Source organism: Crocodylus siamensis, chromosome 7, assembly GCF_052110815.1.
Source record: "Crocodylus siamensis isolate JL-2025a chromosome 7, ASM5211081v1, whole genome shotgun sequence".
NCBI lineage: Eukaryota > Metazoa > Chordata > Crocodylia > Crocodylidae > Crocodylus > Crocodylus siamensis.
Window position 1 is genome coordinate 14,291,336 of NC_143401.1, and position 24,852 is coordinate 14,316,187.

Below are 24,852 nucleotides of genomic sequence, written 5' to 3' on the forward strand. Positions count from 1 at the left end.
CCACATCCATAAAGCAGATACAATATAATTTGCCCACTTCACAGAGGCTTGTGAGAATGAAAACGTATAAAGAGAGCAGAAACCCTAAGATAAGAGGAGTTGTACAAGGGCAAATCTTGCGTTGTCTCTGACATTTTTTATAGATTCCTACTGGTTACAATCCCTTCCTTTCTTTCATTCACACACTCGCCTGTGAAAATGCTTTCCTAGACACTTCTCCAGTCTCTGCTCCACCTTTCCTGAAGATTATCAGCGTTGGTTAGAGCAACACCACATCTGCTCTAACAAGTGTGGCTATGCTAGAGTGCGAATCCAGCTGATGTGACACTGCCTGGCAGGTTTAGTATGCTGCTGCAGCAGTGCTCTTCTGCAGAGGCTGTCAGAAGGCACTCTTATTCATATTACACAATAGCAGCTGTCAGAAGCTTTCTTGTGCTGCTTTTTTCTTGAAACCATATTGCATTGTAGATCTGTATTTAGCATCTGTCCTTAAAAGCCTTTGGAAACGTATTTTCTTGTGTACGTTTTCATAACTGTTTTCTATTCAAGTTTAGCTCCTTAGTCTTGAATAATTGCCTGATTTTAAGTGCTCTTTATAATGAGGGGAACAAGTGCATAACACTAAGGTAATGCAAACCGACAAGTCTCTTGCTTTTCTTGTGCCTCTTTCTAATGAACTGGATGCCTCTCCTCTCCCAGACTTCCTCCCAGCTTCTATACTTACACACAAAGGGCAGACTTCTCTTTTACCTAATGGAAAACAGAAGTTCAGCCTGAGACCAACTCTGAGTTTCTTGTTTAAAGTATAGAAATTATTCTGTTACTTCCTCCCAGCATGTAAATGCCCCCATTGAAGGAATGGGATTGCTCTCTGGAGATGTGCAGATATCACCCTAGTCCTCATCTCTCCACCTTAACCTGTCATACAGGTCACAGTGGTTACATCTTCACTGAGAGCTGCACCTCAGGTGCTCTACAGCTACAGGAGACCGTCGCCTTTCTTAGATGAGGCAAAAGCCTATTACCACCTTGTTCTTGGTTCTTGCTCAGTTGTTTTTTCCCAGAGGTTTCATCCTATCTTTCCATGGCTGCAAATGAATCATTTTAAACTGAAATAAAATGTCTGGATCCCTGTGACATTCTTTAAACGTATTTCAGATCAAATATTTCTGACCCCATGAAAAAAACATAACCCTACAATAACAGCATCTGAAGATGAGCCTTTAAACTAGGTGCAGGTGGGCTTGGTCAGCTTCATTCAATACTCCCTCGAACAGTGAAGTTTCAAAAGTTCAACACTACCTGAAATGCTACTGAATTCATATTGCACATGGAGAGACTGAGGGGCAGGGAAATAATCCACTGAAAGAATAAGGAAAAAATTGAGCAGAATGAAAAAAAAGACAGAAGTGAGTGAAAAAGGCACAGTGGAGGGAGGAAGAAAAAGCACATGGCATATTGGAGGCGATGGGTTCAGTGAAGGCGTGTGAGTGGCCGAAGTAACTAGCACGGATGTGATAACAGTGTATGTATGTTGGTGAGATTAACATGGTTCACTCACGTGTTATTTTCTGATTCAAAGGGAAGCTACATTTTGACTTCTCTCTTGCTTCTCCCCACAGACTTCCTTTCATAAATCCCAGTATTGATGCCGGAGTATTACTGAAACATCAAAGACATGAATAAGTAGCTGTATTTCTACAGGTAAGAGACTTGGAGGTGATTTGGACTGTTGCACGTATCTTTCCACAATCATGACTCTGGGTAAATGACATTGTGGATCTGCTCTCCTGGTTTGGAAAGACTGAATAAAGAGTGGAGCTTACAAGGCCTTCAAGAGGATGCTGCCATTCTAAGGTAAAGCAGCAGGGTTTCTAAGAAAGCATTCAATATACTATAGGAGCACATCTGCCTGAGGACAAGAACCTATGTGATTGTTTTCTGATGTTGTTACATGAGGGTTTCTGGTGTCTGCCGCAACTAGTTATAGCTTTGTCTTCACTAATATCTTGTGATGCTGAATGCTGGAGGACTTTTAATTCCAGGAGGAGGTATCAGTAAGGATGTTTGGGTTTGGGGTTTTTTGGAAAGATTCCTTGTGTACTAAGGGATCAGGCCTCCATTCTCATTGGGTTTTATCTTTCTTCTTTATCCTGAACCACCATTTTTTGCTAATGTCCTTATCCCCCGGTTTATTTTTACACACATCGCATCCCAGCCAGCCAGGGCACAGCTCTTTTAGGTCTCTGGGCAGAAGGACTGCTTTTTAAAAGGGTGTAGGTGCTTGTTATAGCCTCCTTGTATTTCTTGCAGTCTTAGGATGGATTGTAACCTTTGCCAGCAATGATTCATGAAGTTCATATAATACTTAGAACTTTGACCTAAAACGGTCTTTTATTTTTTAAACAAAAGTTTTACCAACTGTATTTTTTTAAACAAAGGTTGTTATGCGTTAGCTCTCATTAACATCTTTGAAAGGCGGCCTTTTTAGAGTGGGCAAAGATTAGAACTCTTCCCTAGTATAAAAAACTTGTAATTTTTCTTAGTCCCATACCAAGAGCTGGTTCATCCAATTTATTTAAGACGTTTTTTCCTTTTACTTCCTATCCAAGAATATCTGTTCCAAAACAGGGAAATTTCAGGGCCAAACCTACTGGAATAGGATGAGGTGGGGAGCACCCAGTTAGCAGCCTTAATTCTGGAGAGACTGCTGGTAGCACTCTGTACCTACCTGGGAGCTGAGGAGAGTGGCGCTTAGCTTGAACAGTGCTTTCAGGGATGTAGGTTAGATTTACTCATTGTCACGTACAGCAGTCAGAGCAATCAGTCTGCTTCTTTTTGGCAATATAATCGTGGCTACCCCATCGCCATTTGTGATTTGGAAGCAGAGAGCAATGTATGTAGCTGTGAGTTCAGGCAAAGCCCTGGGAATGTACTGAAAAGCCAGCTAGTATTTTCTCCTTCATTTTGACTTTTCTGTACCCAGAAATAACTGCACAATGTCAGTCATGAGAGAGAGAGTAGACCACCTGCTACTGATTAGGGCCAAAGTGTTAGCCCCCACAGTAGAATGAAATGGGAACCTCTATTGCATTAGCTTTCTAGCGCCAAAGAATCGCACGTTTTAAGGCTGTAACGCCACATTATGGTAATCTGCTCTTACATCTCTACAATCTTTTAGAATGACATCCAATCTCAATTTAAAGACCTCAAGTGATGGAGAATCCAGTTCACCCCTCAGGAAGTTGTTCCAACAGTTAATTACTTTTACTCTTACAATTAGATCCTTATTTCCTGTTTGAATTTTGAATTTCTTGCCTTTGGGTTTTGCATGCTTGGGACTGCTCCAATAAAAATAAAGGTGGTGTTGGATATCTTCCTCCTGAGTAGGTACCTAGTATGTGAGACTAGACTGGAATATAGCAATGGGTGACCTGGTGTTTTCCCAGAAATCGCTGAAGAGATTCAAATTAAAAATGAAAACAGTGGACACTGAGTTACTTACCATCTCTCACAGGCAGCAGAAGTTGTCTAAGACGTCCAACTACATGGGCTCAGATCTTCCCACAGGTTTAACCTACTTATAAGTTGCCTAAAGATTGGAAACGGAATGAGGAAATATTAGAGCGTAATGGTGAAGTCTGTAATCCCCCATCTTACACCACACAGTTTTGTAACCAATGGAAGATATAATTTTCTCTAGCTGTGGTAAGGCGGGTGTTTGGATTTTTCAGCAGAGTATTTCACAGCTCTGAAACTTGTCGGCTTGTATCCAGAGCTAACAAGTACGTTCTTTGTCTGAAGCAGCAAAGATGACTGAAAGCCCACTTGTACAATCAGTGCATGGGAGGTGGGAACATCCTTTTTGAAAAACCTTTTTATAAATAGAGAGCTTGCTTTTTCTTAGGTGAAGGGAAGGGAATAGTGGTTATAGGGTCAGAACAAGGGACAGGGACTCAGGAAAGCAATATTCTCTTGTTACCTCTGCAGGATCATAGTGCAACCATGCAAAACCATTGAGTTTCTCTATACCTCAGTTTCCCCATCTATAAAATAGTGGCAATGCCTGCCTAACTTCCATTCATAAAAATGAAATCATTGTATGATGTCCTTATAGATCCTCATCATGGAAAGGCTTTGTGGAACCAAACATTAATACTGGCCACAAACACCTTTTTTTTTTTCATTTGGGAGAACATACCCAATGGATGTTGTACTCTTATGTTTTTAATGAATTTGAATTACTTGGCTCATACAAGAAATATTAACTGAGTCCTTGAAAGACAAATACTGTTAATTGCTCATCATTTTGAAAGTTATGGTTTAACTGCAGAGATGTATGTCCCTGGCAATTTACCGGTGTCTTTGGAGCCAGGTGTGGGTATCAGAGAGAGAACAATATTTTGTAGTTCCACAACCTTAGTTTCCTCTCATTGTTAAAAAGAGATGGTATTGGATGGGCAGTGAGGTATCATTTTCAGGCTGAGTGGATAAGACTGGAAGCCATGTAGAAGCTTATGGTTGGGGGAGAAAAGGACACAGGCTGTCTGTAATTATTGCTGAAGAAAAAGTGAAAGCGGCAATCTTTCTTGGAGAGAAGCCTTTGGCCTGGAAGCAATGTAACTGTGGTCAGAGCAAGAGTGTTGCTTTTCCTAGAAGCATAACAGCTCCATGCTGTACTGGTTTAGTGACTGAGGCATGCTAAGTCTTTTTGTCTTGTCAATGAACAATAATTGAAGAGGACAGATTTTTCACTCTGCAAGCAGCAGATGCATCTCTCCAGCATGAGCACAGGGCAGACTTCATCAGAAGATATCCTCTCATTCCACCAGAGCTTATAGCTCATTATACGGCATGACATGGATGGGCACACTTCGCACCCCGAGGGTCCCCTTGGGCTCTGTGGCCCCCCCATTGGGCACCTCAGAGATGGCCACCCAGATGGAGCCCATGGTTTCAGGCTCCAGGCAGATGGAGCCCCTTGCTCTTGGCTGCAGGGGCTGCCTGTCCCTCAGGCTCTGGGGCCCAGGAGCATGGCCACCTCCCCATGTGGGGTCTGCTCCCTTTTGGGGTCTCTGGCACGCCAGCTGGAAGAACTCCAGGTCACAGTCCAGAGACTACGTGCCATCGGGGACCGTAAGCAGGAGATTGACTCCTACTGCCAGGCCCTTCTCCCCCAGGAGCCGCAGGGTAGAGCACCGTCTCCCTCCAGGACAAAGGAGGACTCCGGGACCTCCCACTCTGTCCAGTCTGTCCAGCCAGGGGCATGGACCAAGGTGGTCAAGGGCCTTAAGGCCCACTGCACCAAGGCCTCTGCCCCGCCGGAGCTTAGCAACAGGTATGAGCCTCTTGCTATTCCAGCAGAGCCTGCTGAGTTGCCAGCTCCTGCAGGCAACACAGGCTCACCTGCAGCTACTGTCCCCACTCTCCCCAAGACAAAACGTAAGGTGTTTGTTGTGGGACACTCCATCCTGAGGGAGACTGAGGGGTCAATCTGCCGCTCTGACCCCTTAGCCTGGGAAGTCTGCTGCTTCCCAGGGGCCCGCATCCGGGACATTGCGGAAAAGATCCCAAAGCTCCTTCAGCCCACAGACTACTATCCTATGCTCCTTATTCATGTGGGCACCAATGACACGGCTCAGAGCACTCCCAGCCGGGTCATGAGGCACTACAGGGATTTGGGAGCGGGGTTTAAGGGTCTGGGAGCACTGGTGGTGTTCTCGACGATCCTCCCAGTCTCGGGCTATGGGCTGAGGAGGGAGAGGAGGATCCACCTAGTCAACCAAAGACTGCGGAGCTGGTGTCATTGGGAAGGCTTTGGCTTCTGTGACCACAGCCCACTCTTTGGTGAGAGAGGCAGCGAGCTGCTGGGAAGAGATGGCCTCCACCTCTCTCCCCTGGGGAGGAGGATCTTCTCAGCCAGACTGGCTGACCTGCTCCACCGGGCTTTAAACTAAGCCCACTGGGGGACGGGGGGACTACCGCCACTGCTGGCCCGCTGAGCAACCCTTGCAAAGCCAGAAGACCAAGGCACTTAAGGGAGCCCACCCTTGCCCCAGCCCTGGTACAATCTGTGGGCAAGGTAAGAGCCCCCAAGGGGACTCTTGCCTGCCTGTACACAAATGCCAGGAGCCTGGGCAACAAGCAGGACGAGCTCATCCTCCTGCTCAGTTCAAAGAATTATGATGTCATTGGGATAACGGAGACCTGGTGGGACTCCACCCATGACTGGACCACGGGTATAGATGGCTATACCCTGCACAGGAGGGATTGTGTAGATAAAAGGGGCGGGGGTGTAGCTCTCTATGTGAAGGAAAGCTACATGTCCCTGCAAGCTGATATTGGCAACCAGGGTGGACAGCTAGAGACCCTCTGGGTTAAAATCCATGGGGAACATGGCACAGGGGACACAATGGTGGGAGTCTACTACAGATCTCCCACCCAAAATCCTGAGCTTGACCAGGAGTTTGCCTGGGAGCTGGCTGAGGCTGCATGCTCCAGGACCTTGGTTGTCATGGGTGACTTCAATTACCCGGACATCTCATGGGAGGATCACTCAGCAAAATCTGAACGGTTGCAAAGCTTTCTCTCTTGCGTGGATGACCTCTACCTGACTCAAAAAGTCTATGGGCCAATGAGAGGCAAAGCACTGGTTGACCTGGTACTGGCTACAGGGGATGACCTAATCGGCAACCTAATGATCGATGGGAAGCTGGGTGACAGTGACCACGAGCTGATCACCTTCACCATCCGCCATAAAGCTGGCAAGTCAGTCAGCAACACAGAAGTCCTTGACTTCAGGAAAGCCGACTTTGACAAGCTCAAGAGGCTTGTTGGTCAGGCCCTTAGGGACCATGACCCCAGGGAGATGGGAGTTCAGGAAGGGTGGTTGCTCCTCAAGGGAGCGATTCTCAATGCACAAGCTAAGTCTATTCCATCTCGAAGGAAAGGCAGCAAGAGGGCCCAGCAGCCCCCCTGGCTCTCCAGGGATCTAGCAGGCTTCCTAAAGCTAAAAGGAAAAGCCTACAAAGGATGGAGGATGGGATTAATCTCCAAGGAGGATTATTCTGCACTGGTCTGGTCCTGCAGGAAGAAAACCAGGAAAGCCAAGGCTGCAACTGAACTCCAACTAGCTTCGAGCATCAAGGACAATAAAAAGTCCTTTTTCAGATATGTGGGGAGCCGGAGGAAAAGCAAGGGCAACGTTGGACCCCTGCTGAACCAGATGGGGCAACTGATAACTGACGCCCAGGAAAAAGCCAACCTATTAAATGGGTACTTTGCGTCAGTCTTTCATCAGTCCCATAGGACACCCATGCCCACTACAGGACAGGGAGGTCCAGGTGGGGGAGATCCCTTGCCCTCCATAAACGCTGACTTCGTGAAGGAACATCGTGAGAAGCTGGATACCTTCAAGTCAGTCGGCCCTGACAATCTATACCCCAGGGTACTCAAGGAGCTGGCAAGCATCACAGCCCAGCCCCTGGCATGGATCTTTGAAAACTCCTGGCGCTCTGGTGTAGTACCCGAAGACTGGAAGAAGGCCAATGTGGTGCCTATCTTCAAGAAAGGGAAGAAAGTGGATCTGGCTAACTACAGGCCCATTAGCCTGACTTCTATCCTGGGGAAGATCTTAGAAAAGTTTATTAAAGAGGCTATCCTTAATGGACTGGCTGAGGCCAACATCCTAAGGGATAACCAGCATGGGTTTGTTGTGGGTAGTTCTTGCTTGACCAATCTCATTTCCTCCTATGACCAGGTGACCTATCACGTGGACAAGGGAGATGAGATTAAAGTCATGTATCTTGACATCAAAAAAGCCTTCGATCTGGTATCCCATGATCACCTCTTGGCCAGAGTAGCCAACTGTGGCCTTGGGTCAACCATGATCCACTTGCTGGGAAACTGGCTCCGTGGTCAGACCCAGAGGGTTGTAATTGATGGCAGTCACTCATCATGGTGTCCTGTGACCAGTGGGGTCCCCCAAGGCTCTGTCCTTGGACCCATATTGTTCAACATCTTCATTAATGATGTGGACATTGGAGTCAGGAGCGGACTGGCCAAGTTCACTGATGACACCAAACTTTGGGGCAAAGCATCCACGCCAGGTGAAAGGCGGGTGTTCCAGGCTGACCTGGACAGGCTCAGCAAATGGGCGCATGAGAACCTGATGGTGTTTAACACTAAAAAATGCAACGTTCTCCACCTTGGGAGGAAAAACCTGCAGCACCCTTATAGGCTGGCTAGCACTGCGGAAGAAAGAGACTTGGGGGTCATCATTGACCACAAGATGAAGATGAGCCTGCAATGTGATGCTGTGGCTAGTAAAGCGACCAAAATGCTGGCTTGCATCCATAGATGCTTCTCAAGCAAATTCCAGGATGTCATTCTTCCCTTGTACTCAGCCTTGGCGAGGCTGCAGCTGGAGTACTGCATCCAGTTTTGGGCTCTGCAATTCAAAAAGGATGTGGAGAAACTTGAGAGGGTCCAGAGAAGAGCCACATGCATGATCACAGATCAGGAAAACAGACCTTACAATGACAAACTGAGAGCCATGGGGCTCTTTAGCCTGGAAAAGTGGAGGCTCAGGGGTGATCTGATGGCCACCTATAAGTTTATCAGGGGTGACCACCAGGATCTGGGGGAACGTTTGTTCACCAGAGCGCCCCAAGGGATGACGAGGTCGAACGGTCATAAACTACTGTGAGACCATTTCAGACTGGACATAAGGAAGAATTTATTTACTGTCCGAGCCCCCAAGGTCTGGAACAGCCTGCCATCGGAGGTGGTTCAAGCACCTACTCTGAACACCTTCAAGAGAAAAATGGATGCTTATCTTGCTGATATCTTATGACCCCAGCTGACTTCCTGCCCTTTGGGCAGAGGGCTGGACTCAATCTTCCAAGGTCCCTTCCAGCCCTGATGTCTATGAAATCTATGAAATCATATCAATGATCTTTCATTTAAGAAGCGGTTAAGACTGATGTATTTCTTCAGCCTTCTCTGGATTCAGAAATCAGTTCCCAATGGTGACAGGTTAATGTATTCATCTGCTGTTCTGTCTATCCATCTCTCTATCTACACATCCATTTCCATCCTTTTCTGCAATCCTTCTTTTTATTTTTGATCCGGGACCCAAGTAAAAAAGTAATTGGTAGAGAGAAATCAGGGGATTTGCATAAACTTGAACCTGTTTTATAAACACCTGTATTTTATTATTGTCCCTGCCTTGCACAGTGGGCAAAGCTGATGAGAAGTTTATGACATTGGCCTTAAATAACTACACACGGAATGATGTAGAACAAACAGTGGTATATCAGAAAATATCCTCCATTTTCTAGGAGCTCCAGCTCTCTGTTTCTACCTATTTCTATCTATTTCTTTTAAAACTGCGTTCATCGCTGTCTCAGATGAGCACTTCAGCATACCCTTCTCTGAATTGTTCATAGAGAAAGGAGAGGTTGGGGAGAGATGAAAGTAAAAAGTCTCATTCTTCTGGCTTTGTCATGGTTTGGAGAATGATCAGCATCGTGTCGTGCGTATTAGAAATGAGGTTGAGGAGAAAGTGAAGTGGAGAGAAAAAAGCCTAATGTTGATTAAGATTACTCTTGGTGACTATTTACTTTGGACCAAAAGGAACTTCATCCTTTTGGGGTAGGAGGGAGACTCAGAGGGAGGGCTAATTTGCTCATCAGTGAAAAGGAAGAGATAAAGGGCAATGGTAAAGGTAAAATGGATGACGGAAAAAGACTACCCTCTAACAACACTTAAGAGAGTGCTTGGCTTATTCCATTAAATAGCTGCATACATGCTGTACTCATAGCAGAGGTGGGTGAGAAGCTGGCAGGGCTGAGGCAGATGGTGCAGTTAATGTCAACATTACCAGCATCCAAGACATGGGACAGTGCTGCAGTTACACTAGGAGCATAAGCAGGAGAAGCAGATGCTGAAGCTCTGGAAGAAAATGTACTGCAAGGTACAGTTTCACATTGGCAGGAATGGATTAGATAACATGGAACATGATTTCCCATCTATGATTGTGAGACAGGGCAGATGCTGCAGTCTATGCAAAATGTGCCAGGGAAGCTGTAGGAGTAAATTCCTCCTCTGCCTCCCACTAACCAGATTCAGCAGGGACAGCAGCAAATCTTTCTGCTTTTTGTTCGATCATCATTCCCGCAAGCAAACAATCCAATGTTGTCTGGATCTCTTATTAATCCTCAGGGTCTGCAGCTGCATTGCAGAATATATGAAATCCACCTTTGGATCTTACCTGCACTAAGGCATCACCAGTCAGCTTCAAGGAATATGAATTCCTGCATTGAGTGGTACCATTTGGTAGGGTTTAGACCCCAGGCATGCACTGGGTGAATCTCTGTGTTAAGGTGAGTTGCTAAGGAAAAGTACACAATTGGAATAATTTAAAGTTACAAAATGAAGCCTTACAATAGGCACGCTAAGAGGGTGAGTAGCCAGGATGGCATTACATTAGAATGTGGTCACTAAGGGCAGAATTCTTTTTCACTTGGTAGACAACCACCTTGAGTTGCTTGGCTTAAGCATAGGAGTGATTTTCTTACCCCACAGGGTACCTAAGGATATGATCGTCCTCTGGAGACAGGCAGATGTCTCCCTATTCCTGTAATGGGGGCGCTTGGGCGCACGGGGGGTAATAGCATCGTTCCTGCACCTTTCTTGGGTAACCCAGAATGTTGCACAAGCTGCACTTTGCTCGCCCACTAGACAAAAGAGAATTCTTCTAGCAGTGAACCTTGCTCTTTTCTACTTAGCAGATCTTCCCCTGGAGACTTGAGGAAGGGCACTTGATGAATGAAAACATGTTCAGCTGCTCCCACAACTATACAATTGATCCAGTAAAAGATATCAGAACACCACAACTCTCAGATGTTTCCTGGACCATTATGGCTACGATAGCACTCCAACCCTACTACAACCTGGAGTACTTCTAACTTCAGTGACAAAAAATACATTTTTCATGCTGCTTCTTCCTGCTGGCACTTCAGAGCCAGAACAAGTACTCAGGGGAAAAAGTGGTGGAGTCTGTCCTCTCTTGTGTGTCATCCATAGAAATATTTAAGACAGTTTCATACTTTCATAGTTCGTAGGGTCGGAAGGGATCTGAGCAGATCATCAAGTCCTACCCCCTGCCGTAGCAGGAAAGAGTACTAGGGTCAAACGACCTCAGGAAGGTGTTCATCTAGCCTTGTCTTAAAGACCCCCAGGGTAGGAGCCAGCACCACTTCTCTTGGAAGTTGGTTCCAGATCCTAGCCGCCCTGACAGTGAAGTAGCACCTCCTGATGTCTAGTCTAAATCTACCCTCTGCCAGCTTGTGACCACTATTTCTAGTCACTCCTGACAGTGCTCGGGGGAACAGGGACTTCCCCAATACCTGCTGGTCCCCTCTGACTAGTTTGTAACAGGCCACTAGATCCCCCCTCAGCCTTCTCTTGTGGAGGCTGAACAGGTTCAGGTCCCGTAGCCTCTCCTCATAGGCCCTGCCCTGCTGCCCCCCATCATGCGAGTGGCCTCCTCTGGACCCTCTCCATGCTGTCCACATCCCTCCTGAAGTGTGGCACCCAGAACTGGACGCAGTACTCCAGCTGCGGCCTGACCAGTGCCGCATAGAGGGGGAGGATCACCTCCTTGGACCTGCTTTAGTTAAACCTGTACAAACCCAATAAGGAGACTGGAGGTGCATCTACACATGTGATTAATGCAAAACAATAAAATCCAGTGCTATCACACTGAAGTTTGTATCTCCCAGGTGCCACATTTACATATGAGCCCAGGGCCAAAGCACATTGAGCTGGCTCAGAGCAGCCCTGACTAGCAGGTGGGCTGGTGGGCAGAGTGGGGGGTCAGCCTGTCAGACCCGAGCTGCTCCCCCCGGCTCAACATGGTACAGAGGGACTGGATGGGGCATGAGGGTGCTTCAGTGAGGAACTAGCTGGTAAGCAGCCCCTGCACTGAAGCACCTCCATGCCCATCCAGCCCCATCAGTGTCTACACGTGCATTGTTGTGCCGCAGGATAGTGCTTGTATTTATAAGTACTAATCTATGGTGGCATTTGTTAGCTTGCTGCAGCCTGCTAGGGCTGCATATGTAGACAGACTTTACTGGGGAGTTAATTAGGAAGCTCCACATTAAAGGTCTCATGTAGATGTGCTCTACAAGACTTTTATTGCTGGTATTGATATGCAAGAGGGGAAAAAACTCAGCTTGCATGTTAGATCTCAGGGGAACTTTGTAATCTGGCAGTTTCTAGTTGTTTTACCTGGCATTTGAATGCAACAGAGTTAAAGAAATGTGAAGACAATAAATATTGTGATATGGTTACCCCCAGTGCTGTTTGTATGGGCACTTTCCAAGAGATGAAACTACTTTAAACCAGTCTTTTAACAATCCCCATGAAGTCCAGTCCTGCTGTTATCACTGGGTCTTGCTTCAGTCTGGCAAACCAGTGTGGTCTGTGTAACCACGTGGAATTAGACTACATGAGGAAGCCGGCTAATTTCTGTTGGAAATATTTATATGATATAGTTTTAGATGGATTTTATAAATATTGTTTTGCATCTCAAGGAGGAGGATATAATAAGATTAAACACTTGTGCAAAGTTTATACTCGCTTGTAGGTTATAAACAACCTCTCTCAGTTCATTAGGTGCTTTGTGATATTTAGTCTGGGCATCGGCTTTGCATGCTGGAATATAACTTCTGGTTGAGAACCAGCAACTGGAGTAGACTTTAATGGGCTGAAAGAAAAGTCTTTTAGACTGACCTCAATGGCCAATCAGTACATACAGAGAACATGGTATGCATGTGAGGATTTTCCTGTTAATAGCCTAACTGCTATGTCAAAACCAAGCAAAGATATAGAGGCTCCTTTTGTAGCAAGGTAAAGAAAGGGTCTGCTTGACTTGAAATCTAACTTAGTCCAGTGGTGAGGCTGAATAGTATTTTCCAGTTCCAGAATGAATATTGGTGTGGGGTCCTTCCTGAATTCTTCACAGTAGTTGGTGTCAGAGAATTGTCTGTTGGCCCCACTGATATGGTCTTGATGGTTGAGGATAACTACCTTTGTCCACTGTTTTGATTACTGTTTCATTGTTGGATCTCTGGGAGCATAACAGACTTCAGAAAAAGGTTGAGTTTGTGATATACAGTTATAGCTGTAGAGGCCTTTCTTGGGGGTGGGTAGAGGGAGGAGGGCAAAGGAAATTAGAGAGACAGATGCATTAGAATATCTTTAAAATAAATCTTTCCATGCAGTGGAACTGGCCTTTTTGCTTTGTGATGCGGATTGCAGTCAGCCCTGCTTGTGGTATAGATACAGTTCGTCTCTGAACCCTTCTGTAAGTACAAGTATATTTGTAGAAATTGGCACTGTAGCCTGGAATGAGATCCAATTAATTAATACCAGACATGCTCAGATTAAATTTTATTAAACCCTGGAATCAAAGTAGACTAGATGAAATGTAAGTAAAAGTTGGGAAGGGGAAGGAGGGGCTTGTATAGCAGCTGGTTCTCATTGTTGCTGCCATCCTTTATTTTTATTGGTTATTGGTTAAATACCCACAGCACTCACCACGGCGCTCTTAGAAAAGCTTTTAGTTGGGCTGCCTGGAGCATAGCCCTTAGCTTTTCAGACTGCAGTGTGTGTGTGTGTGTGTGTGTGTGGGTGGGTGGGTGTGTGTGGGTGTGTGTGTGTGTGTGTGGGTGTGTGGAGTCTATGCAACTGTTATCTTGGTCATTTGTTTTTTTTAGCACCTGGACATTGTAACTGGTTACTGTGCTTCAGTCTAGCCTCTGCTTGCTGAAGAGCTTAGTGGGATGCATATACCTCTTGTCTAGAGTCTTGCCTAACTCTTTCCAGGTCACAAAGAAGACCATGGCTTTGTGAAATATCAGCTGAGGCTATGTGTCCACCTGTCACAAATAAAAGAGAACCAAATATCAGGAACCTGGGCAAAGCAGTGAGCCGAGTGACAAAATAGACATGCCGTGGATCGGTCTTCATTGTGTTCTGGTCGAAGTATACATGTGCACCTGTTCCTGATGCTCACTGTCTTTATCTAGGAAGAAAGAAGAGTTGTCACCTGGTGTTCCCATGAGCCTATGCTACATGTCACCCCTCCTCTCCTGACACAGATGCTTTTGGTTCACAGGAAATATAAATTCTGTATTTTCTCCCTTGGGACTTTTCGAGATGTAAATGCAGGATATTAATTACTCAAACAATTGCTTCGTGAAATTTTCTTGGCATACAGAGAGCAATCTGGTCAGAAAGGTGTGTGTTGGAACCAGTTAACATGCAGCACCCTGCAGGAATAGGTAATCCTGCAGACAAGGAACCAAACATGTATGGTGCATATATACAAAGCAATTAACCCTGTAACAAAAGGTGCAGCAAAGAGCAGAGCCTTTCCAGTGATGCTGCTGTTCATACAGAATTTGTAACACACAGCAATCTTCTTCTTTTTTTTTTTCTGACAGCTTCATAAGCATACTTAATACTAATTTTAGCTTATCCTCTGCGCTGTCGTTTCTGGGGTCTGGGTACAATGAAGGCCTTATTCATAAAAGCTACAAACACTGTAAAAAGAAGAGAGGGGAAGAAGCGTCCCACCCTAAAGTGCTTCTGATCTCCAAAAAGCTATAATTTTGGCTTGCTCTGAGAACAAGCTGAGGTAGTGTTCCTTTTAACATCCAGGAAAGGGCTGTCTGTTTATATTCAGGACCTTGTAGATTTGAGCAGTATATGCAGGTGGCACATTAAAATGTGTGGATGATTTCTTACTGGGATAAGGTTGTGTTTTTACTGGACTGCTTTTAATTTTGTGCAAGGACTAAGTAAGTAATCATTGAGATTTTTCTTGTAACATTTTCTGGAGTTAAATTTGTAGCTTCTGGCATGTTGTTTGCGGGTTAAATCGGTGAGTGCTCCCCTCCCGTGCATCTCTTTACTCTTTTCAGTCCAGAGCTCATATATTATGAGTGTCCTGGGACTGGCAGCTCTTGCCATTATGACCCTTTGCAGACATAAGCCTTAGTGACCATAGGTTCCATGTAACCATACTAGAGAGGTACATGTAGATATATAGCATCTTCCCAAAGTCAGGGTCTTATTCAGGCACTTTCATAAATGCCTTCAGCTTTCAGAAAATCTCTTCTGCAGATGGGCCCAGAGCCAGCCTGTAGAAGACCATCTTATAAAATAACAGACAAGTAAGGCTGGAAGGAAGCTCTGGAGGTTATCTAGTCCAACCTCCTGCCTGAGGCAGGGTCATCACTATCAAAACCATTGCATGCAAATCCTTGTCTAACCTGTTACTAAAACTACACAGTCTATCCTGTCACACAACCACAAGGCATAGCACACTAACCTGCCACAGGTAAAGCAGAGGGACAACAGTAACCAGTAGGGCTGTGTGAAGCTACAGTCGCCGATTCCATTTGGAGGAGATTCAGCAACTGAATCTCCAAATCTGAATTGAATCAGGAGACCCATTAAAAGGTCCAAATCGAATCTGAAGCCCCTGAATCAATTTGGAAAAAATTCGGAGACATTTGGAGATTTGGATCAGCCGAGGAGAGGCCGACACAGCCGGGCAGTTAGGGTTCTTCCATGGCTTCTCCAGCTGTCCTTGCCTCCTCCCAGGCAGGCGGAGCTGCAAGAGAAGCCCCCATGGCTGTCCTGCCCAGCCCCACCCGGGCCCAGCCCCACACTCACCGGCTGCAGCAGCGATTGGGATCTCTAAGGGCTCATGGCAGTGCCCCCTCATGCAGCACAGGGCAGTGGGGGGCAACAGGGATTGTACCCCCCAAACTTGGAACCCATGCAGCAGCTAGCTGTCATATGGCACGAGTGCAGCGCAGCTTGGCAAGGCGCCATTCACTGTCTGGGAGCTGGGGTGGCTCCAGCAGGCAGCCGGAGCCCAGCACTGCTTAGCCCCAGTGGCCCCAGCTCCCAGACAGTATGCAGCTCCCAGATACTGCACAGTACCCTGCCGAGCTGCGCTGCACCTGTGCCATGGGGCAGCTGCCACGCAGCTGCCAGGCAGGGGTGGGGAGAGGGAGAGCCTCGCTGCCCCCCACTTCCCCGCACTGCACAGTGGGTCTGTATCACAAGCCCTCAGAGGTCCTGATCCCCTTTGCTGCAGTCAGTGAGTGCAGGGCTTTTTTTTTTTGAAAGTGCCAAGAGGCTGGGCCAGGCAGAGAATGGAGCCAGGCAGTGCTGACTCTCTGAATCACCAAATCAAATCACTTTCATCCAAATTGGCCAAATCTGAATCGAATACTTCCCTGTTCACACAGGCCTAGTAACCAGTGTCCTGTTGCTTCAAGGGTTGTTAAAATATACTTAAGAGATCCAATGAAGAGGGCAATACCCTTCACAGCAGAGGAAGGCAAAACCCCCAAAAGTGCATACCGATCTGACCGTAGGGAAAAATTCCTTCCTGACTGCAAATGTGGTGACTGATCTGACTCTGAGTGGAAGAGCAAGACCATCTAGCCAGGAAACTCTGGGTTTTAGTTTTAGCAGGAGCATTGGCACATCCCAGTCAAAATCTCCAGCCTTGGCTGCTGCCTCACCCGGTACTTCTAAGGAAGGTGAAAAAAAGAAATACTGAAAAAAACACTGAGTTTTACTGAGTTTGCGATCCTATTCTAGGTGCAGTGCATGCACATGTGTGCACATAGCTACTGAGCATGTGTAGCTGAGACTTTAGACAAACCTCTTTAGGGTGTCCTAGAACTGTTCTTCAAAGACGCCATTGTTCATCACGGTAGATGCACAATGTTTTTTAAATGACATGTGCCACTTCCTTAAGCCAATGCTAACCTCTTGGTCAGAGAAAGTCCCATATTGTTATAAGCGTATATTTTGTGACGAAGGCTGCCTTACCTCATGTCTTCTTGAATCTAGTCCTACCTTCCTAAGTAGCAATTTCTCCTGCCATCCTCATTGGCTCAGCCAATAGTTGCTAAATTTTCTACAGACTACTGATAATACCTCTTTCACAGGGAATTTGTGAGGTTTACTTAGTATTTGTGAATCTCTAAATGGAAGCATATAATTAATAGGGGTGTGCGAAATGGGCCCTATTTGATTCAGATTCAGCCTGATTTGGGGACAGTGATTTAATTTGTTGATTTAGATCACTGTCCCCAATTCTATTCAGCTGAATCCAAATCTGAAGATTCAATGCTGATTCAGAGAATCAGCAATTCAGACACAGACACAGCTTTAAATGTTTTTTCTACATACGTCAAGGTATTAGCGGGCTCCCCAGTGGACCGGAAGTGCTTCTGGTCCACTTACAGGTCTGCTGCCAAGCATGCTGCCCCACCCCCCCACCGTTCTCCTGTGGGACACTCCATGCACCCCAGAATTGCAGCATTCACGAGCTGCCTGTTACCTAGAGGTATGTAGAAAAAACGTTTAAACCTGTGTCTGAATTACTGAATCTTTCCGAGTCTCTCTGAATTGATTGGAGGGTTCCGATTTGATTCGGAGAGATTAAAGGGTCCTCTGATTCAGTTCAGATTTGGAGATTCAGCCACTGAATCAGGGGTCAAATCTCTGCTGGATCAAATCAGGGACCAAAGCTCCACACAGTCCTAATAATTAATACTATTCTTTGCTCTGAACTGTTAGGTACAACCAAAGCCCAGAGGTTTGCCCTGTGGATTTGACTGAAGGGTGGGCACCTTTGTTATGAATGGGATCAGAACTACACAGAGAGACCTGTTTGACTGAATTGAAGAACAAGGCACAGGGAAGGAAAAAGATTTTGAAGTGGGGTAGAAAGGAGACATGAGGTTGGAAGAAGGAAAATTCATCACATTTCTAATGCAAAGGTTTGCATCCATCTGTCTGTTGCATTACCAGGACAAGGATTTGGGGATAAGAATGGTGTTCAGATTCCACTAGCTCTAAAATAGTTTAGTGCCTAGCTGAGTATTTTGCTGTGGTGACCCAAGGACCTATTTTTAGCAGCCTTTCCCAAGATGCCAACTCATATTGCACTGAGCAGCTGAGCAAGTTTGTGTACAAACCTCTCCCAGGGATTTGGAAAGTTAAAATGTATATTAGTGCAGAAAACATTCCAAAGGATTATTTTCTTCTAAATTTATCAGCTCTTTTACATGAATTTTCTGGCTGTGCACAGTATATCAGACTGCATCCTGTGTTTCTGTGAGATTTATAAGTCCAACACTTAGAACTGAGTTGGAGGAGCAATATTTCACTTAGACAGCGGAACATCTGCTTGCACGGAGGGGGTCTTCTTTTATTTGGTCTGATTCTAACTACTACAGCTAAACTAATGATATTATAATGGTGATTCATCATAATACTAAAACACACAGTAACTTCAGAATGTACTTTGGCATTTTTAGTCTCTGTCTTTTTGGCCTTTAGCCAGTGAAAATCCATTGGAACCTAAACTAGCAAAAATCAGCAAATCACTTTGCTAAGAAGGCTCATCAGGGAAAAATAAGATACAGTTTCAGCTGTACATACCTCTGTGGTCTTATCATCTCATTGCTTCTTGAGCTTTTGTAAGTTGTTACAAGCCAATAAAGGTGCATGTTAATGTATATTCAGACCCTCAAATTGAAGAGGTATATATTGAGGTATGGAGTGGTGGCTACAGCCACCATGTGCAAGCTTCTTTGCCCCTCTTCCTGGGAGCCGGAGCAGGGTGCAGCAGCGGGAGGTGTGTGTGTGTGGGGTGGGGAGGGGAGTGCATGGGGCTTGATGTGGGAGGAACCAGGGGAGCAGGCACATGCCCCTCTTTGGCTCCCTCCTGCTGTGCCCCTAGATGAGCCACTGGGTTTGATTGCCTCACAGTGACTGGGTTTGATTGCATTCACAGTGACTGGGCCCCGGCTGGGCTGGGTCATGGGGCAGGTGGAGCCTGGCAGCCCTTCTGGGGTGGCATTGGGGAGCCAAGGGGGGGCCCATGGCCTTGGTCTGTGCATGGGGCAAGGGCAGGCTGCAGCTGCGGTCTGCATGCAGCCTCTCCTCTGTGCCTGGCTGCCACTGCTTTGACAGTGGTATGGCACCACATGTGTCCCGCCACTGGGTGGGCCGGGCAGCAAGGCACATGGCGCTGCACCATGTGGCTGTCAATGCAGCAGCAGTGAGGCACGGAGCAGAGGCTGAGCACAGCCTGCAGCTGCAGCCCACCCTTGCCCCATGCCCAGACAGGGGGGCCATAGGCCACACCCCTGGATAAGCCACAGGGATCTGATTGTCCCATGATCTGGCTCCATTCACAGTGACTGGGGCCCTGTCTGGGCCAGGCTGCAGGACAATCAGAGCCCAGCAGCTTCTCTAGGGGTGCAGCATGGGGGAGGAGGGGGAACAGGCTCAGACCCAGAGGGGAGGGGAGGAACAAGCCCAGAACCCAAACTGGCAGGGGGAGGGGGGAATAGGCCCAGACCCATAGGGAGGGAGGGAATAGGCTCAGACTCAAATTGGCAGGAGGGAGGTGGAGGAATGGGCCTGGACCTGAACTGGGGAGGGGGGCAATGAGCTGGGACCCAAAGGTGGGGCAGAACCAGATGTGGGTCTGTGTCCCTGCCACCCACCATTCTTGACAGGCAATTTGCTAGTGTATATTATGTTAACATGAATCTAAACTTATTGAACTCTATGCATAAAAAGTTCTACTCCCACTCAAAACAAACAAAAATAAACAAAAGCAAGAAAAGCAAAACAAAACCCAGAAGCAGCAAAAATGTAGGAAATCGTGAATGGAGACTCTATCAGATTTTTTCCTTAACACGTAGTTACTTTCATACATAAAAGTCAATAATTACCTTCACATGCACTGAAAAGCAATAATAAAACGAGAGCAACCATGACTCTGCCTGTAGTGGTTATATGCTTATGCTTTAAATGCTTATAAAAATACTGTATTTTTTCTCTCACACAGCATGCCCCCAAATATTAAATGACCTTTGTTTTTGAAAGGCAGAATGAAGAAAAAAGATTTTTCCAGTTATTCAGAGGCTAAACTTTAGTTGACTCACCCTTGCATTCCTACGTAACTAAAGCTGAATTCCTAGGTGCTGAAGACTGGTCTCTGTGGATGGATTAGGATTTTGAAAAAGAACTAAAGAGTCTGTGCTGAACAGCTAAGGAGTCTGAGAAAAAGAACTTAAAGAGACTGTGAAGAGAGAGACCAGGAGCAGCTAGCAGACAGCAAAATTACACGAAGAAAGGTTAGCTTGAGTAAAGGAACATCAAGAACATTAAAAAGGAGAGACAACTGTTAATACATGTAGAGTGAAGAGCAATGATCCATTAAGTCAATTGTATCCCTCAGCTGCCTGAACAGTAATACCAAACCTGCTGCATTGTAGAGCAGGAATCAACCCCAAGCAGGAAATCAGCTTCCCCACTTAATAGACACGGTCTTGATACCCTGATATTTGGTGGAAAGGAACATTCTATATATGTGGAAAATATGGTATTCTGAGAAATATTAGGTCACAACATACCAAGTTTTATCGATAGTTTACAAATGTTTCAGCGTAAACTTCAGCAGGAGAACTACTGAAGTCATTTAGAAGTGAGATCACTGGAAATGTGTACAAGAATATGCTGTACACTACAGATTTAGGGTCAAAATGTACACTGCTATATGCATACTGCAAACACTAATATCTGAACTCAAAGATTCCTATAAATGTCTTCAAGGGTGGGTTGGCCAGAGTAAGTCAGCTGTTTGTTCCATGTTGCTTAGAGCTGGCAGAAAAAGGTTTAATGGAATTTCAATAGTTGAACCCCTTTTAATTCCATGTAAATGTATTTCTTGCTGTAATACAGGGATGTCTAACGTCTAAGTATCTGGGGGCACATGCAGTGTGGACCACACCAGCAGGAGCTGCATGCCACACATGCTGCACCAGGTCACGCTGCTGGCTTATAGGCTTCATGCTGTGGGGAACCCCCCTGGCAGGGGCAGGGGCAGGGGCAGGAAGCAGGAGCCAGGGGAGGGGAGGAGAGCCCAGAGACTCCAGGTGCTGTTGCAGCCAGAGTGATAGGGGGAGCAGTGGCCAGGCAAGAGCTAGGGTGCCTGAACTTAACTCCATGGAGGCCACACGTAGCCCTCGGGTTGCCTGCTGGACAGTTCTGCAGTAATACGTATAAAAAAATAGAGTGACTTAAAGTTGAAGACACATTTTTACTTTTAAAATGGAATTCAACGGGAAACCACCCGCATATGTATAAGTCCAGTATTGCACTATTGGGGTGAGCTTGTCTGAAAACAGCTGTGTAGAGTCTTGCTATTATGACTGGACCTATCCTTTCATGATCCAAAGGCCACAACACCTCGTAGTCCATTCATTACAGTAGCATGGTAGGCAATGTGAAACCTGCATGTGAAAAATTTCTTCAATATGTAAATTCAGGGTCTCCCTAAAACTGTTCTTGAAACACTACAGAGATTGATGTGTGTGGAGCATTTGAGATTTTGTCAATGTTAATTTAGATGCAATGGAGGAACTCTATGAAATCAATGAAACATTTAAAAAATGACTCACTTTGAAATGCTTGCAGTAGTCAGCAGAACTGCTTTACCATTTCAGAGGAAAAAGATGCAAGTAGGTGAGCACAGAATTGAAGTGAATAAGAGGACAAGCTCTTTTTACTCCTTTCCCAAAGCACCAAAAGAGGCCATACATAAGAAATATCAACCTCAGATTTCAGGACATGATGCAGCTGCCTATGGGTAGGAAGAAACCTCTCTCTTATTCCTGTTAATATGTTTTGGGTTTGCATGTTCCTCTGAGTCATTTGGTACTAATTACTATTGAAGACAGTTGCAGAACAAGTGGCCTGGCTCATTGTGGCAATTCTGATATTCCTACATGCAGCAGTAAGGCTGTAGACATATTTTCACTAGTAGCAAGTCAACTGAGGCATTTCTAAGAGTAATTGTGGCATTTAAGGTCACCGTGCCATTCATATGGTATCTAGCGAAGTGGAAAAATGTGTCAACTTTTGGGTACTTTCAGAGCTGAACCCAGAGATTTTGCAGTGGTCTATCTGTGAACATCTGAACCTGGAGCTTTGCAAATCACTCTGTTTCTGGACTGCATCTGTTTTGCTCTTGACCTTTATAAGAAAGGCTAGAGAAGTGAGCCAGCCAAGAAAGCTGGCTACCAAAGACCTCACAGTCTTCCTGGGATTTCACAATCCCTACTTAGTGTTAGAGTTCACCCCAGTGAAACCCAAGGAGGAAAAGAAACAGGATGATCATTCTCTAACTAAAAAGCTGCCTTATACTTATATTCTGGATCCAAACAGAATTTGAATTTGATTCTTCTCTCACTTTAATCAATTCTATGCCCCTGTAAATTCTGGCAGTGGTGAAAGGTGAGCAAACATGCTGCTTGTGGGTTTTATTTACGCTGTTTTGGCACCTGGTCAGATGCATATGAATATTTGACAGTGCATTGCTTTGAAAGCTCAGACATTATGCTGTCCTGTTCTATTTTAAAATGATTTGGTTAGGGACTTTTCAGAAAAGTTGGACATATACAAATCCATGTGGCCAAATGGGATACACCTAAGGGTGCTGAGGGAATTGGCTGATGTGACTGCAGAGCCATTGGCAATCATCTTTGAAAACTCATGGCAATCAGGTGAGGTCCCAGATGATTGGAAAAGGGCAAATATAGTGCCCATATATAAGAAAGAAAAAGGAGGCTCCAGGGAACTACAGACCAGTCAACCTCACCCCAGCCCCTGGAAAAATCATGGAGCAGATCCTCAAGGAATCCATTTCTAAGTATTTGGAGGAGGAGAAGGTGATTAGGAACAGCCAGCATGGATTCACCAAGGGCAAGTCATGCCTGACCAACCTGATTGCCTTCTATGATGAGATGACTGGCTCTGTGGACATGGGGAGGACAGTGGATGTGGTATACCTTGATTTTAGCAAGGCTTTGATAGTCTCCCACAACATTCTTGCAGGCAATCTAAGGAAGTATGGGCTGGACTGTAAGGTGGATAGAAAATTGGCTGAAGCGTTGGGCTCAGAGAGTAGTAGCCAATGACTCGATATCTGGTTGGCAGCTGGTATTTAGTGGAATGCCCCGGGGATCTGTCCTGGGGCTGGTTTTGTTCAATCTCTTCATTAATGACCTGGCAGATGGAATGAAGTGCACCCTCAGCAAGTTTGCAGATGACATCAAGCTGGAGGGAGTAGTAGATACCCTAGTAGGTAGGACTAGGATTCAGTGGCATAGACAAATTGGAGAACTGGGCCACAAGAAATTTCATGAGGTTCAACAAGGACAAGTGCAAAGTCCTATACCTAGGACAACAATCTCATGCACCAGTACAGGCTGGGAGCTGACTGGATGGGCAGCAGGTCTGCAAAAAAGGACCTGGGGGTTACGGTGGACAGTAAGCTGAATATGAGCCAACAGTGTGCCCCTGTTGTGAAGAAGGCTAACGGCATCCTGGGCTGCGTTGGTTGGAGTGTTTCCAGAAGGTCAAGGATGACCTCCCCTTTATTCAGCACTGGTTAGGCCACCACTGGAGTACTGTGTTCAGTTTTGGAGCCCCCACTACAGGCAGGATGTGAACAAATTGGAGAGAGTCCAGAGGAGGGCAACAGAAATGATGAGGAAGCTGGGGGACATGACTTATGAGGAGTAGCTGTGGGAATTGGGCTTATTTACTCTGAAGAAGAGAAGGCTAATAAGGGATTTAGTAACAGCCTTCAACTACCTGCAGAGGGGTCGAAAGAGGATGGAGCTAGACTTTTCTCACTGGTCTCAGGTTACAACAAGGGAAGTTTAGGTTAGATACTAGGAAGCATGTTCTCACTAGGAGCGTAGTAAAACACTGGAACAGGTTACCCAGAAAGGTGATGCGAGCTCCATCCTTGGAGGTTTTCAAGACCTGTGTAGACAAAGCTTTGATTGGGTCAATCTAGTTGGAGGTGGCTCTGCTTTGAGAAGAGGGTTGGACTAGATGACCTCTTGAGGTCCCTTCCAGCCCTAATTTTCTGTGATTGTATGATTGTTTTCAGAGAGGGGGAAGCACCTGAAGTGCATGGAAATACATGTGCTCCTCCTGGGTTCTAAAAGTGCTTATAGCTCCCAACAGGGGCCTTTGTGAGAGCACATGCCAGAGAAATGATGGCCTCAGTTGTGTCTGTGTTCCAATCTCCATCTTTGTTTAATAAAACTAGTCTCCTAGTTCCAACATTCAACTGAATCCACACAGCAAAAGGAGAGAGAGGTAACATATTTGCCTGGATTATGGTAGCATAAAAACCACCCAAACACATACTGTAATAAATAGCGTGAAGCAGAGACACCCTGTTGATACAGTGGTCTTTGTGCTGCTAGGTGGTGCACAATGGCAGAACTGGGTCCAACTAGCCACTGAGAATTCCCCCTGGCATAAGGGAGCTCTCAGCTGTCATCAAGCAATGTAATTATCTCTTGTGTCAATTCTCTCCATGCACCTTGGCATACAGGGCACAATAAGCGGTTTAAAGGGGTATGTCTAGGCTAGGGCAGGGTGATCTGGACTCTACCAATTGTGTACTGGTGTATAGGCTCCTAGGGACCATAACAGGTTGTTTTCTGCTCTCGGTTCTGCTCAGGTAGGGGCCAGGACAGCTTGAGTATCAGGTGGCTGTGACCAGTTCATTGACAGCACCCCTGCTTGCACTAACTGGTTCCTCGTGCAGGAGAGGATCAAGCCAGTATTTCTTGGCTTCCTTCTGGACATTTGCTCTAGTCTCCCAGGACAAGTAGCCTGTTCATCTTGTCTTTTCAGTATCATCTT

At 45.9% G+C, this 24,852-nt stretch overlaps 1 protein-coding gene across 2 annotated transcripts in view; it reads left to right on the top strand.

Annotated features, from left to right (window-relative positions):
* HIVEP3 (HIVEP zinc finger 3) overlaps positions 1-24,852 on the top strand; it is a 529,666-nt gene that overhangs the window by 280,792 nt on the left and 224,022 nt on the right. For both annotated transcript variants that reach the window (XM_090056875.1, XM_090056873.1), the window contains one exon: positions 1,623-1,704. The gene's annotated coding sequence lies outside the window, so the exon portion shown is untranslated. The remainder of the gene's footprint in view (positions 1-1,622; positions 1,705-24,852) is intronic.